Below are 13,242 nucleotides of genomic sequence, written 5' to 3'. Positions count from 1 at the left end.
TTGCTAACTCAGCCTTGCCTCAAAGAGCAAGCAAAGGGTAACTAGGCTCAGGGCTTGCCTGCTAGGCAGGAAATAGTCAGAGCTCCAGTTTTTGAACTTTTTGCCCAATTTCTTCCACCTCTGTCCTCCTTCCTCTTGTGAAAGACTTGCCTTCTAGAAGTCTCTGCTTAACGTTGTTAGCACCAGCCCTTGATCTCTGCCTGATTAAGTTTTACCAAAAAAAAAGAAAAAGAAAAGAAAGGCCTAAAGAAAGTTTTTTTTTAAATCAAATTCTTTCCCTGCTTCAAGCTACTCATCAGCAGTCCAGTGGGAAGCATTTTTGAAAGATGCATTAACTCCTTTAGGCCACTAGGGTGTCATTAGGTAAATCACTGCCTAGAAAATGACCTGCGAAATTACGTAAACTTCTAGTCCGTTGCACTAAATTGTAGTGTGGATGCCCTGTGAGTTCTCGTGACTCTCTAAAAAATTCTTTACACTATTTATTGTGAAGTACATAAGCACTATGTGCGTATGTTGTAATTTTAAATAACCCACCACAAATGAGAGATTCTGCCAGGTATCTTCTGAAACTCTGTCACAATGCCAGTGCCCTCAGCAGAAATCTTATCTATTATGACCAGGATGTATATTCTTCCTTACAAGCTCAAGGCAAACCTTACAACCTTTTGGGAGGTGGGGTACAACTCCGTGGTAGAGTGTATGCTTAGCATGCACAACGTCCTGGATTCAATCCCCAGTACCTCCATTAAAAAAAGGCAAACTTACAGCCTTTCAATCACATTAGTAGTAATATATCCTTGTTGAAACATCTCAGATGTCACAAAAGAAGTTACCAAATCATTCATCACAGCCTCCAAATTTAGGCTCTTGACTTGACACCTGTATCTCATGACTTTTAAGAGATCCTGAAAGTAACAAATACAAAGAGAAGACCTTATCAAGTCAGTGTCCCCTCAGCCTTTTCTTGTTTTACAGGAAGCAGACACTTGGACTCACCCACTCATTCATTCAACAAACATTCTTTGTGTTCCTGCTCAGGGTGAAGTATGAGTTAGGTGCTGAGGATACACCAGGTAAATACAAAATAACAAAAAACTCTGCCTTTAAAGAGTCCCAGAGCCTGAGGAGGGATTCAAGCCTCAAGTTCCATTTCTATTTCTGGTGGCTTGACCCGTCCTGAGCAACTAACTCTTGGAGGCTGGAAAAGTATTGCCCCTCCCTTCTCATTTAATCCTTCACCCCCTACGACAGTGAGGTAGAAATAGAGACAGACCAGGTGCAAATTCCCCTTCCCGCCTAGTGTTCATCATATTGTGACCTCTAGTCACCTCAGTTACCTTGTCCATAAAATAGGAGGCAATATTTATTGTCCACTTTGCAGGGTTGCTGCAATGATTAAGAATGATGTAAGTAAAGTACCTGGCACATAGCGATTATTTGATAGACAATGGTAGCTGTTCTAATAAGAAATGAAATGAGATACAGTAGTTGTCTAATAAGTAACCATAGCTATTACTATGGTAGCTTTTTGTCTTCAAGTCAAAACTCAAAAGGGCTGACCTATCACGGTGAGGGTTAATGGATGGGAAGGATTATTTTCCCTGGCTCCTTTCTCATCCTGTATCATGCAAACCTTGTTTGTGCAAACCTTTCTGTTCTGTCCTAAGGAGTTCAGGGGTGCCTGCTCTTCAGGTTAGCCAAGTTCTACCTGCTGAAGCTTCCTGTGCAGCCAGGGGTCAAGCAGTAGGCAAAGTCAAGCCAGCCAGCTGCTGTGAAGTGATACTTCTGAAGGAAATCCTGGATCGGTCCTGCAAGGGACTTGCAAACTGCAGCCTGGATTAACCCAGGCTGTTCACCAGCGCCTCAGCTGCTCATCCACTCTCTGTCGGGCAGCTGGGTGAGAACTCCAGGACCGCCACTCCCCACCGCCCCACATGGCCAGAAGGAGCAGTGAGGATTCCTGATCAGTACATGCTCTCTTTCCCAGAAAAGGGATTAAGCATGCTCTGACAAAGTTTACTCTCCCATCATTCTTTCCTGGAGTGTTGACATGGGAGAGCAAAGGGACCTGAGAAGTCCACTCCCCCAACCCTCTAAAATCCCTTCAAGCTTCTCCATTCTGCCATCAAACACTGGACCTGAGCAAGCAATCTCCTGGCATCAAGTGTGTGTGTGCTCCAGGTAAAATGAGGAAAATCATGCCCACCTCAGAGGATTGTTACAAGAACTAAATGAGAGATCACCTGTGAAAGTAACTTACTAAACTGCCTGGCGCACGATAAGTACACAATACATGCTAGTTTTCCATTTTTCATAATAATTTTGTAAGGTGGTATTGCATAGTGTGCTGAAAACAAACCCATAAGTCTCTCTCAGAACCCGTTCACTATAGGTGATCAAAACCTGACTGGTGGGTGGGAGGGTACAGTTCAGTGGCAGAGTGTGTGCTTAGTATACAAGAGGTCCTGGGTTCAATCCCCAGTACCTCCATTAAATAAATAAATAAACAGATAACCTTAATCCCCCCCACAACAAAAACAAAACAACAATAAAAAACCTGACTTAAACTGGATTGGGGGAAAAAAGGAAAAGAATCCACTGCCTCGTGGAACTGCCAGGCATGGCTAGATCTAGAGGCTCCAATGAAGTTTTCAGGGCTCCGTTTCTTTCTTCACCCTTAGCTGGCTCTGCTTGGCTCTGATTCTTTGTGCTGTTGGTCTCATTCTCTCCTGCCACAGTCAGGATTTCTCCATGTGGAAAGCAAGAAAGCCATGAGACACAATCCAAAGGGACAAGGCACACACTCCCTCCCAGTGTCCACGTATTATTCAGTCTCACAGCAGGACTTTGGCCGTGTGTGGGTCACATGCCCATCTCTTAGACCAGGAGTCCACAAATCCACGAGCCAAATCCAGCCTGTCTCCTGCTTTTGGACAGTATGCAAGCTAAGAATAGTTTCGTCATTTTTAAATGGTTGAAAAAACAAACAAAAGGAGGATAATACTTTGTAACACCTGAAAATTATATGAAATTCAAATTTCAGTGTCCATAAATTTCAGTTTCATTGGACACACCACACCCATTCATTTATGGGTTGTGTTTTCTGCTATAATAGTAGAATCGAGTAGTGTGACAGAGACTTTACATCTCACAAAGCCTGAAATATCACTCTCCGTTCTGTACAGAAAAATGTTGCTGACCCTGCCCCATACCAATCATGGTAAACAAGATAGGACACTCTAATTGGCCCGATCTGAGTCATGTGCCCCCCCCCTGCTCCCCGATCCTTGCCCCGAGTAGCTTGGAGACAGGTAGGGTAGGGGGCCGGTTCTAGCAAAATCATGGGTGGTGGGATGGTTTCCCCAGTGAAGAGGAGCACTGGGGTAAAGAAAGAACAGCTATCCATCACAGTGTCAGATCAAAATTGAGTTTGAAAATCTTTTACTTAACTTCTTAGGACCTTGGTTTTTGCATCTAGATGTTGGCTAATACTCACTGAGCATTTATTTACTCTGCGCTAATAACTAGGTACTCCATGTACATCGTCTCACCGAGGAAACCAACGCTTAGAAAGGTTGTTGATTGCCTAGAGTTACACAGTGAAGCAGGGCCAGGGCCTGGATGAGAAGCCAGATCTGTCCAACTGGAGCACCTGGGCACGTAACCACTACACAACACTGCCTCCCACTCAAGAGGGTGAAAAGAGATAAGACACCAAATGGATTTAGCAGAGAGCCTGACAGATTGCGGGCACTCAGTGAAGGTTAATTTCTTTTCTTCCTCTTTCCTGACTTTTCCCATTCACATTATGGAGATCTAAATGAGCAAGGAATCTATATGTATGATTCAAGAGTCCTGTGGCCTCAGGCAGAAGACCTAAACATGCAATTCTCCAGTGAAGACATCCAATGGGCCAATAGGGATGTGAAAAAAGTGCTCAATATCACTAATTATCAGAGAAATGCAAATCAAAACTACAAAGAGGTATCACCTCACACCGGTCAGAATGGCCATCATTCAAAAGTCCACAAACGGTAAATGCTGGAGAGGGTGTGGAGAAAAGGGAACCCTCCTACACTGTTAGTTAGAATGTAGTTTGGTGCAGCCATTATGGAAAACAGTATGGAGATTCCTTAAAAAATTGAAAATAGATTTACCGTATGATCCAGCAATCCCTCTCCTGGGCATGTATCTGGAGGAAACTCTTTAATTCAAAAAGATACATGTACCCCAATATTCATAGCAGCACTATTTACAATAGCCAAGACATGGAAGCAACCTAAATGTCCACTGACAGATGATTGGATAAAGAAGATGTTTTACACACACACACACACACACACACACACACACACACACACACAGGAATATTACTCAGCCATAAAAAATAAAATGCCATTTGCAGCACCGTGGATGGACTTGGAGACTGTCATACTAAGTAAGCCAACAAAAGAAAGACAAATAGCATATGATATCACTTATATGTGAAATCTAAAAAAAAGACACAAATGAACAGAAAGACTCACAGACATAGAAAACAAACTTACGGTTACCAGCAGGGAAAGGATGTGGAAAGGAATAAATTGAGGGTTTGGGATTTGCAGATAGTAACTACTATATATTACATAGATAAACAACAAGTTTATACTGTATAGCACAGGGAACTATATTCAGTATCTTGCCGTAACCTATAATGAAAACAAGTATGAAAAGGAATATCTGTATGTATATATATGACTGAAACGTTATGCTGTACAACAGAAATTGACACAACATTGTAAACTGACTATACTTCAATTAAAAAAATAGATAAACAAGGTCCTACTGTATAGCACAGGGAACTATACTGAATACCTTGTAAGACCCTATAAAGAAAAAGAATATGAAAATGAATATATATATATACAACTGAATCACTAGGCTGTACTCCAGAAACTAACACAACACTGTAAATTGACTATACTTCAATTTTAAAAAAGAGTCCTGCTGCCTCTTTTAAGTAAAAAAACAAACAAAACAAAACAAAACAAAACAAAAATTCCCTTTAATCAGCCTTGCTGTCAAAAAGGCAGAGCAAAAATAGTAAAAGTTCAGAGAAGGGCAATGAAAATAATTTGTGGCATGCATGGCAGAAGAGCATGGCATGAAAAGGAATTCCAAACCCTGGGATCATTTCATTTGCAAAGGAAAGCTCCCAGAGGCACAATGTTTACAGTATAATAAGCTGACGACAGGTATAGGAAAGGCTAATCAGGACCTGATATTTACTTTTCCCCCCAAATACAAGAACCAGACTGTTGAACGCATTGTATAATAGCCGTGTCACCTTCCACTTTGGAACACTATCAAAGTGAGATTTACCCTCCCTTCCTACGGACTGTGGTGCCAAACCACACCTCCAGGCCTGATCTGTACACAAGACACTGCACTCTACACGTACTATCCAGAATCTGGAGGTTTCTAGCTGGAAGATGTGTCAGGGCCAGGCAGCCCAGCCTCTTATGTTACAGATGAAGCTAAAGCCCAGTCCAGTGAAATGTCCAGATTTGCGCAGTGAGTTCACGGCACATCTAGATTTAACTCGGCCATGGGGTTAGAGAAACTGGATGGAGGTCCTGGCTAGACCTGAGTGACCTTTCTGAGACTCAGTACCCCCATTTTTAACATAGTTGAAGAATCACATAATAAAAGTGGCCTCCTTCTCCTCAGTTCAGTGTATCTTGGGTTAATTCTCAGTTCAGTGCTTTTTTCCACTAAGTCACTCTGCTCCTTGGAATAGCCTGACAGAGGAAAAAAGTGCAATGCTGGATTGCTGGGGGGAAAAAAAAATTGGAAGATGCAGCACACCGCCCCCCACCCCACCTCTTTACTTCCCCTCACCAACAATAAAGTACAAACTTCAAAAGAAACAAATTTGAAAATGGTGAATGCTGGACTCAGAGACCTTTCCCGGAGTGGAGCCCTGTGGTCAGATACTGGCCAGGGCAATCCTTGAACAACTTGGTTGCCATCCAAGTCTGTTTTCAGTGGGGAATAAAGTTCATGTTTTGGAGGCAGTATCCTTGACTTTTTTATCCTGTTATTCAAATATTTCCTAATAATCTTCGGCATTTATACACTCAAGAGACCTTGAAGGAAAAGGATGCAGGACTCCAGTCTTTTTTCCTTCCTTTTGCTAATGAATAGATGTTTTCTTTCTGAATTCACTGGCCCTATCACCCCCTCTTTTTTTTCACATTCAAATAACCTTACAAGGAAGAGGTCAAATAGCAAATGGAAAATGTAAGTTACCAAATTTTGATTTGGATTTCATGCTATAAGTGCCTTTTTAACATGAAAAATCTAAGTAGAGAGGAATTGACATTTTAGCAAATATATACAAAACGCATAAATTAGTTGCAATAAGTGTGGGTGCTTCTGGTGCCACCTATTGGTCATACTATAAGATTAAACCATCTGTACTATTGTTGATCATGAAAATGAATATAAAATGGAATTTATGCTGTTACTGTCAGTTTTGTATTTCAGCAGGCTGGCTGAATGTTGAAATAGGGTAACTGTTGCTTGAACAGTATCTTTAATCACAGCTACTTAGAAGTGAAGGACAATTTTGCTACTGATTTTTGCCTTGGTTTATTCACCAGTTACATGTGTACAAAGGAATATTGACGCATCGTCTCTGGGAACACAGAGATTAATGAAGCAATACTCAGATTCAAATGATTTTTGTTTCTTGGGATTCAGAATTGGTGTTGGTGCCCTGCCCAGATCCCTTTTACCAGCCAGTGCACCCAGGCCGTTTCCCTGAGCTGCTGGGAAAGTTGGCTGATACAATTCAAAACTACTCCTTTCTCTGGAGTACTGCCCTTGGCTAAGAGGAGCCACCTTGAGTAAATGGGAACCACCTTGACCAGGAGGCTACGTGGACAGGCGCACAGACACGTGGCCTCTAAGGCCAGTGGCCAATAAGTGACTGTCATGGGGGTACAAAGGGCCAGCCCTCCTAACCTAACCCTGTGGTGCAGCTTTTGCCCCAGAGCTCCCCATGGGATCACACTGAAGCTAGACTCCAGCTGGAGCCAAATTCTTGTTTAGCCCTTTTCCCCTGCCCTATCCTGTTTCTCTGATTCTCCTTCTCCTTGAAAAAACTCAATAAATCACTTGAACAAGACTCATCTCAGGCTCTGCTTCTAAGGAATCTGACCTAAAGCTAGAACTATCCCATAGAAAAATGTATATTTGTAATGATAAAATCCATGAGATCAAAATAGCGTCTTGCGTCTGTGAATGTGGTTTTCCCAACGTGCTTGGGAAGCAATGCTGAACAAAGCAGCGCTTCTCCACAGGCAGCAAAGCCCAGCCTGAAGGACAGCAGCAGTATACCGCGCTGTGGGACCAAAGATCCGGGTGATGATATAAAATATATCCTTGTAATGGCATTATGCCTGAGTTTTCTGAGAAATGCATTCAGTTTCAAAATAGTACGTCCGTGCTGGCATTAGACCTAGTGCTCCCCGGGGCAATGAAAAATAACGCGGATCTGGAGGACTTGAGGATTTACACATTTCTCTATCTGCTGGATGAGCCAGGCCTTTTTGGCTGGTGCCAAAAAAGAGCTTTGGGAAAAGGAAAAAACTCTGCCAGAGGACAATTTTGGAAATCTCAGAAGAACCGTTGCTTGATTTAATTGGGTTTTGGTTGTAGGTGTTCCAGCTGGTTCTCCAGAAGCAGCAGTGCCAAGTAAGAAGTAGGGAGCTCTGGAGCTGGTCAGGCCTGGGTTTGAATTCTCCAACTTATGAACTCAGTTTCCTCGTCTATAAAACGGGGACCATGATATTTATCTACCAAAGTTCTGAGGAGTTTAGATACAGTGTCAGTTCAGCACCTGGCGAATAAAGGGCAGCTATATTTCTAGACCCAACCTGTAGCATCTGCTGGTCATTCTAGCCTCTATCACTAATAAAGGTAACATGTTTAGCTTATTTATTTATTTATTCAACTTGTTTTGAACCAAGTGGGAAAAGGGATACTGTTTATTTAGGGCCTTACTGGGGACCCCCCAAAAGCTATTTTATTTATTTATTTTAATTAACTCTCAGATGACTAAGATCCTCACTTGGAGAAGACCAAGGGAAAGGTCTCATAAAATGGAGGGTCATCCTATATGGTTGAGTAGATTGTATACAGTGTCCAAAGACACCCCACTGTGGGCAAGTGGGGCTAAAATCTAGCCTTCCTTCTGTCACCAAGCCGTGGACCCCTCAGGCAGTGTCCACTGAGAGGGGATAATTTACTAATTCTCACAGAAAATGGGCTAGAAGCAGCCCTGACGTTGTTCATGCCCTTTGTTCAGGATTAAGGTCCCTCTTGTGGGCAGAAGGGACCATGAAGACCTCATAAAGAGAAGACCTAAGGGTCATGCTCTCCCACCTCCATGCCCTACCCTCACAGAGAAAGCCTGACAGTGACATTTTTGGCCACAGTCATTAGCTGGCAGGGGTCACCTCAAAATAGGGTGCCTCGTTCAGATGTTCCTCTATCAGGAACACACAAAGTCTGAAAAATTACTGATACCATCGCTCGGTGTTCTTGATGGAGGATGCCTATTCCCAAGCCATACATCTGACCTTCTAGATTCTACACACGCTGAAGGTTAAATTAGAGAATAGCTGTTGAAATAATATTAATCACTCCCTCAGAGGCTTGCTGACCAAAAAGAAGACTTTCTTGGTCAAGGATCCCCTTCATTCACGAAGTCTCCATGGGAGTCATGATGAAGACTTGAATGTTCTTTAGAGAGGCTCTTCCTCTTGGAAGCCCAGAGGTACTAACAGTCAAAGGTTTCCTTTCCCTTGATAACCTTATTCCATTCCACACCCCATTCCCCCAGCACAGACCCAAAATCATCTCTCACAGGGCCTCTCCTTCTCCCTCCCTCTCATGTTTATGGTCTGTGGTGTATAGAGGAACACATTCTCCAGCAGGCAGAGGCAACTAGGTGATGATTATCTAACCTTAAAACTCCTGTTTATCTTTTAGGATCACATCTAGCATTTTCTGCTGCTCTTCCTAGAGCCCTGGGTTACCTAAGCCCTTCCAAGTAACTTAATTCTGCCCTTGGTGGAAATTCTAACAGTCAGGGAATGTTCACATGATGGGTTATAAAGTCAATGATGCCTTCAATATATCATAGGCCTTAGATAACAGCAGTTAATATTTAGGCACCTTAACATAAGGCTTGCCAATCAAAGAACCAAACTGAGCTGTTCCATAACCAACGACTATACTATGAGGCATACATCTAGAGTTGTGTCGGTTCACTTTGCCCAGTTCCTAGGTAATTACTTCCAAGTGAGCATCAATGTCATTGAAGAACAAACTCATTGAAAGATATAGTCTAAGAAACATTCAACACCTGTGCTAGGAACTAGAGCTAAAGACAGAGTAAATGTGATCTAAGTGTTCAAGAAATTCACAGTCTAGTAAGAGAATGCCTATGGAAGCATTCTATGACAAGAGACTATACCGCTTAAGGGATTATCATTATTAAGAAGAAAGTCTTGCACTAAAATTTATGTGCTGAGAAGAGAACAAATGTTTACTAACCACCTTTAACTTTCCATAATAATCCCACTGGTTTGATTGCTGGATCAGTTATAGTGCCTTCAGGTGCAAGAAATAAGGAAGAAATCTAACTAAAAGTGGCTTAAACAGGAAGGAAAATGTATCATCTCACTTAAGGACCACTGGGGTTGATTAATTTAGCAATTAGGACTACTGCAGTGGATTAATTCAGTCATAGGAACTACTGTGATGGATTCATTCAGTAGCTCAATCATATCTCTAAGAACCCAGGTTCTTTCCATCTTCCTGCTCTCTCATTGTATGAGGGCTCTTCAGAAAAACAAAGCCAATAGAATGTGTGTGTGTGTGTGTGTATGTATGTATGTATGTATATATATATGGCAAGGGAATATATATTAGGCAACAAATTGTGCATGGAGGACTGCAGGGTGAATTGGCAAGCTAGAGACCCAGAAGAGCTGATGGTGTAGTCACAATCAGAAGTCTAGCAGTCTCAAGACCCAGGAAAAGCTGATAGTTCAGTTCGAGACTGAAAGCAGGAAAACACCAAAGTTGCAGATCAAAGGCAGTAAGGCAGGAGGAATTCCTTTGTTTCAGGGGAGGATCAATCTTTTTTTCTTTCTATTTAGGCCTTCAACTGATTGGATGAGGCCCACCCACATTAGAAAGGGCCACCTGCTTTACTCAGTCTATTGATTTAAATGTTAAACTCATCCAAAAATATCCTCACAGAAACATCCAGAATAATGTTTAACCAAATATATGCACATGTGGTCCAGCCAAGTGGACACATAAAATTAACCACTTACTCATCTTTAGCATTTGGCCTGCACTCCTTTTGGTAGCCAAATGGCAGCAACAGTTCCAGTCATCACATTCTCACACAACATCCAAAAGCCTGAGGAAGAAGAGGCAGATCTTTTTCTGTATCCTTTCTAAAAGTTAGGAAAATCATCCCAGAGATGAGCCCTCCACACCTATTTCCCATTTGTACTTTGATCTCTTTGGTTAGAATTGTGTCATCCCTAAGCCAATCATTTGCAAGGGGAGAGATTTACTTCCATGCCCTAGAACTAGGAAAGAGCTCGTCTTCCTCTGAAGCACTTGCCAGTTTGTTGTACTATGTTGTTGTTAGAAAGGAAAAAAGGTTTGGATGTGACAAGTAAGGGTGGGGGGAGGCTACTGGCTAAACAACCTACAGTGTCTGCCATAATTTCTATTATCCCATTTTAAAGATGTGGACACTGAGGCTCAGAAAGATTGAGTTGATCAGCATCACATAGCTAGTCAACCGTCAAGTTAAAATTTCCAGTCAGATTTCTCTGGCTCTAATTTGTTTGCTCTGTTTGCAGGTCTGTCTGTGGACCCCTGGGACTTCACCATATCCAAGCCCCTTGACTGTCAGAAGCCCCCTGGAACTTCACTGTAGCATCACGCTTACCAAAAGACACAGAAAATTCACCTCTGGAATAAGGAGTGAAGAATTCTTGAATTTAAGTAAAACAATACAGGCAAGTTTTAACTCAATGCGATGACAAAGAAAAGCTAACAGAATCTTCCAAGCCCAATGGTAAGAACCTTCATATATGTATGTCTGACTCTCACAAAAGCCCTGGGATGATAAAGAAATTTTGCTATTGCTTTTGTTTTCCCTGTAGAGAGTTACTACGGTGGGGCTTAATTCTAAGAAGGAAACATAATTTTCTGATTTCCTTGCTGGAAGATAGTCATTTAGTCAACACCCTGTCCAGGGGGCTCAGTGTGTCCCCCCGTGTTCTAAGTGCCAAGGCTTCAGCACGATGTAGGAGGTACTGAACCATAAAGCCAGAAAGCCTTGGTTCTAGCCCCTCTCTGTGTCCAGCGAGCAGCATCACAGTGGACAGTCAATGGACATGTACTTTTTTCTCTGTATCCACATTTATCTGCAAATAGGATGATGAGGTAGACTCCTTGGTCTCTAAGGCATCTTCCAGTCCTGACATTCTTTGAGCCACTCCCATCACTCTGGCCTTGTGAGGATGCTGTAATTCAGACTTCAATAGCCAGGTGCCTCGGCTCGCCCCTCAGGGGAGGCTTAAACAGTCACAAAAGCAGAAATGAGGAAGTCGTTCAATACGGCATTTCTGAAACAGTGTATGGACAAGGAGGAAGGAGAAATGTGTTGGCTGAGGTAGAGGACTGACTGGCCGCTCTGAAGGGCAGGCAGGTGGGGCAAGTCTAGTTGTTCTCAACGCATGAGTGGTCATGTGCGGCAGTGTTATTGAGAATGAGAAAGGGCCTGGTTTGCAGAGCCATCTATGACCTACCTCCCTGCATATGCAGTCTGAAGCCTCTGGTCTGAGAAACGGGTCTGCTGCTGTTTGCCTGGAACCTGGTTCCTATAGCAATCCTGGCTTCTCCAGCAAGGCGATGGCAGGAAGACGGTGTGAGGCGGGGGGAAGAGTCCTGCAGGCAGGGTAAAGGATACCTAGTTTTAGCCCCGTCTCAGATAAGTCATCTCCCTCCAGTGGGTCTCAGATTCTTTGTCTGTTGAGTTCTGCAGCAGATGATCTGGGAGTTTCCCTTCCGGTTTCTGGTGGTCTGGCAAGATTAGTGTTCCCCTCCGCTTTACTCAGTACACGTGTTCTTGTTCTAGAACTAGTTAGGGTGCAGGGGAAGATGCAGCACCCAGACTATCTATAGTCTATACACCGATGGGTTGGGGTCATGGCTTCTCCCCACTCTTCTGCTGTCCCGTGGTAAATTCCCAACCATGATGAGGTTTTAGTCCCAGTGAATTTTCCCCTCAAAACACTGAACAGTGTAATAATGAACCACTTTCTTGCATTTTCTATCAAGACAGCTCTTTGTGAGTTTTAAATGTTCTGTCCAGATTCAAAGAAGCTGGTTTCTTCATGAGTGGTTGGAATAAGACTTTTCTTGGAAGCGGCTGAATATGGATTAGTTGGATTGTTTCACAGGAAATAAAAAGCAGGCTTCAGGGTGACTACTTCAGCACTTAATTGGGTTAGCAAAGAACTGCAAATGAGAGGTTTTCCTTAGGAGGGAAAGGATGTTTATGGGCTCCCCCTAGCCGCCCCCTTAGGTGGTGGATTTTAACCTAAACGTTAGTCTTCAAATGCAGCCTTTAATTTAGGAACCATTACAAGAATCTATTAGAGCAGAAAATGTCAGGTTGAAAAATTAACACATCACAGGAGTTAATTAGAACTCAGCCTCTCATCAGATGCAAATGGAGAGCCCTCCAACTGCCCAACAGCTCGCTGGCTGAAGTCATGTTTGTTGCCGCTCCAAAGTGGCTGCCTCTTTATTACTCAGAGAGTGGATGGAGGAAGCTGCCCAGGCTCTCAGGCCAGAGTCACTAGGGAGCCATGGCCTGCACTCCAGGTTAATGGGAGGTCTATTCCCATGTCCCTGTCTTCTACCCCTAACATCTCCTAAATGCTCTACACGTCACACAGTGGATAGCCCTCTGCCTGCAACTCCCTTGGGGAAGTGTTTTCTGCAACAAAGACAAATATGCCATGCCTGTCACCAGGAGCAGATTGGTGACTGTGTAAACCACTCTGTGAGAGGGAGGCTGAGGGGCTCCAGGCCATTCAGATTTAGCTCTAAGTCATGGTCTTTGTTTTCTTTCCACATTCAGACTGAAAT

General features: G+C 43.0%; 1 protein-coding gene across 7 annotated transcripts in view; it reads right to left on the bottom strand.

Moving 5' to 3' along the window:
* The window catches only part of TMEM135 (transmembrane protein 135), a 271,164-nt gene that overhangs the window by 255,147 nt on the left and 2,775 nt on the right, over positions 1–13,242 (bottom strand). For 5 of the 7 annotated variants that reach the window (XM_045509053.2, XM_045509052.2, XM_045509055.2 and 2 more), the window contains exon 2: positions 11,895–12,033. The exons of the other annotated variants lie outside the window; for them this stretch is intronic. The gene's annotated coding sequence lies outside the window, so the exon portion shown is untranslated. The remainder of the gene's footprint in view (positions 1–11,894; positions 12,034–13,242) is intronic. 7 annotated transcript variants of the gene reach the window in all.

The sequence above is a fragment of the Camelus bactrianus genome, chromosome 10, assembly GCF_048773025.1.
Source record: "Camelus bactrianus isolate YW-2024 breed Bactrian camel chromosome 10, ASM4877302v1, whole genome shotgun sequence".
In the NCBI taxonomy this organism is placed as follows: Eukaryota; Metazoa; Chordata; class Mammalia; order Artiodactyla; family Camelidae; genus Camelus; species Camelus bactrianus.
The sequence above is the reverse complement of the archived record's forward strand: the minus strand, read 5'-3'. Positions and strand labels throughout refer to the sequence as shown.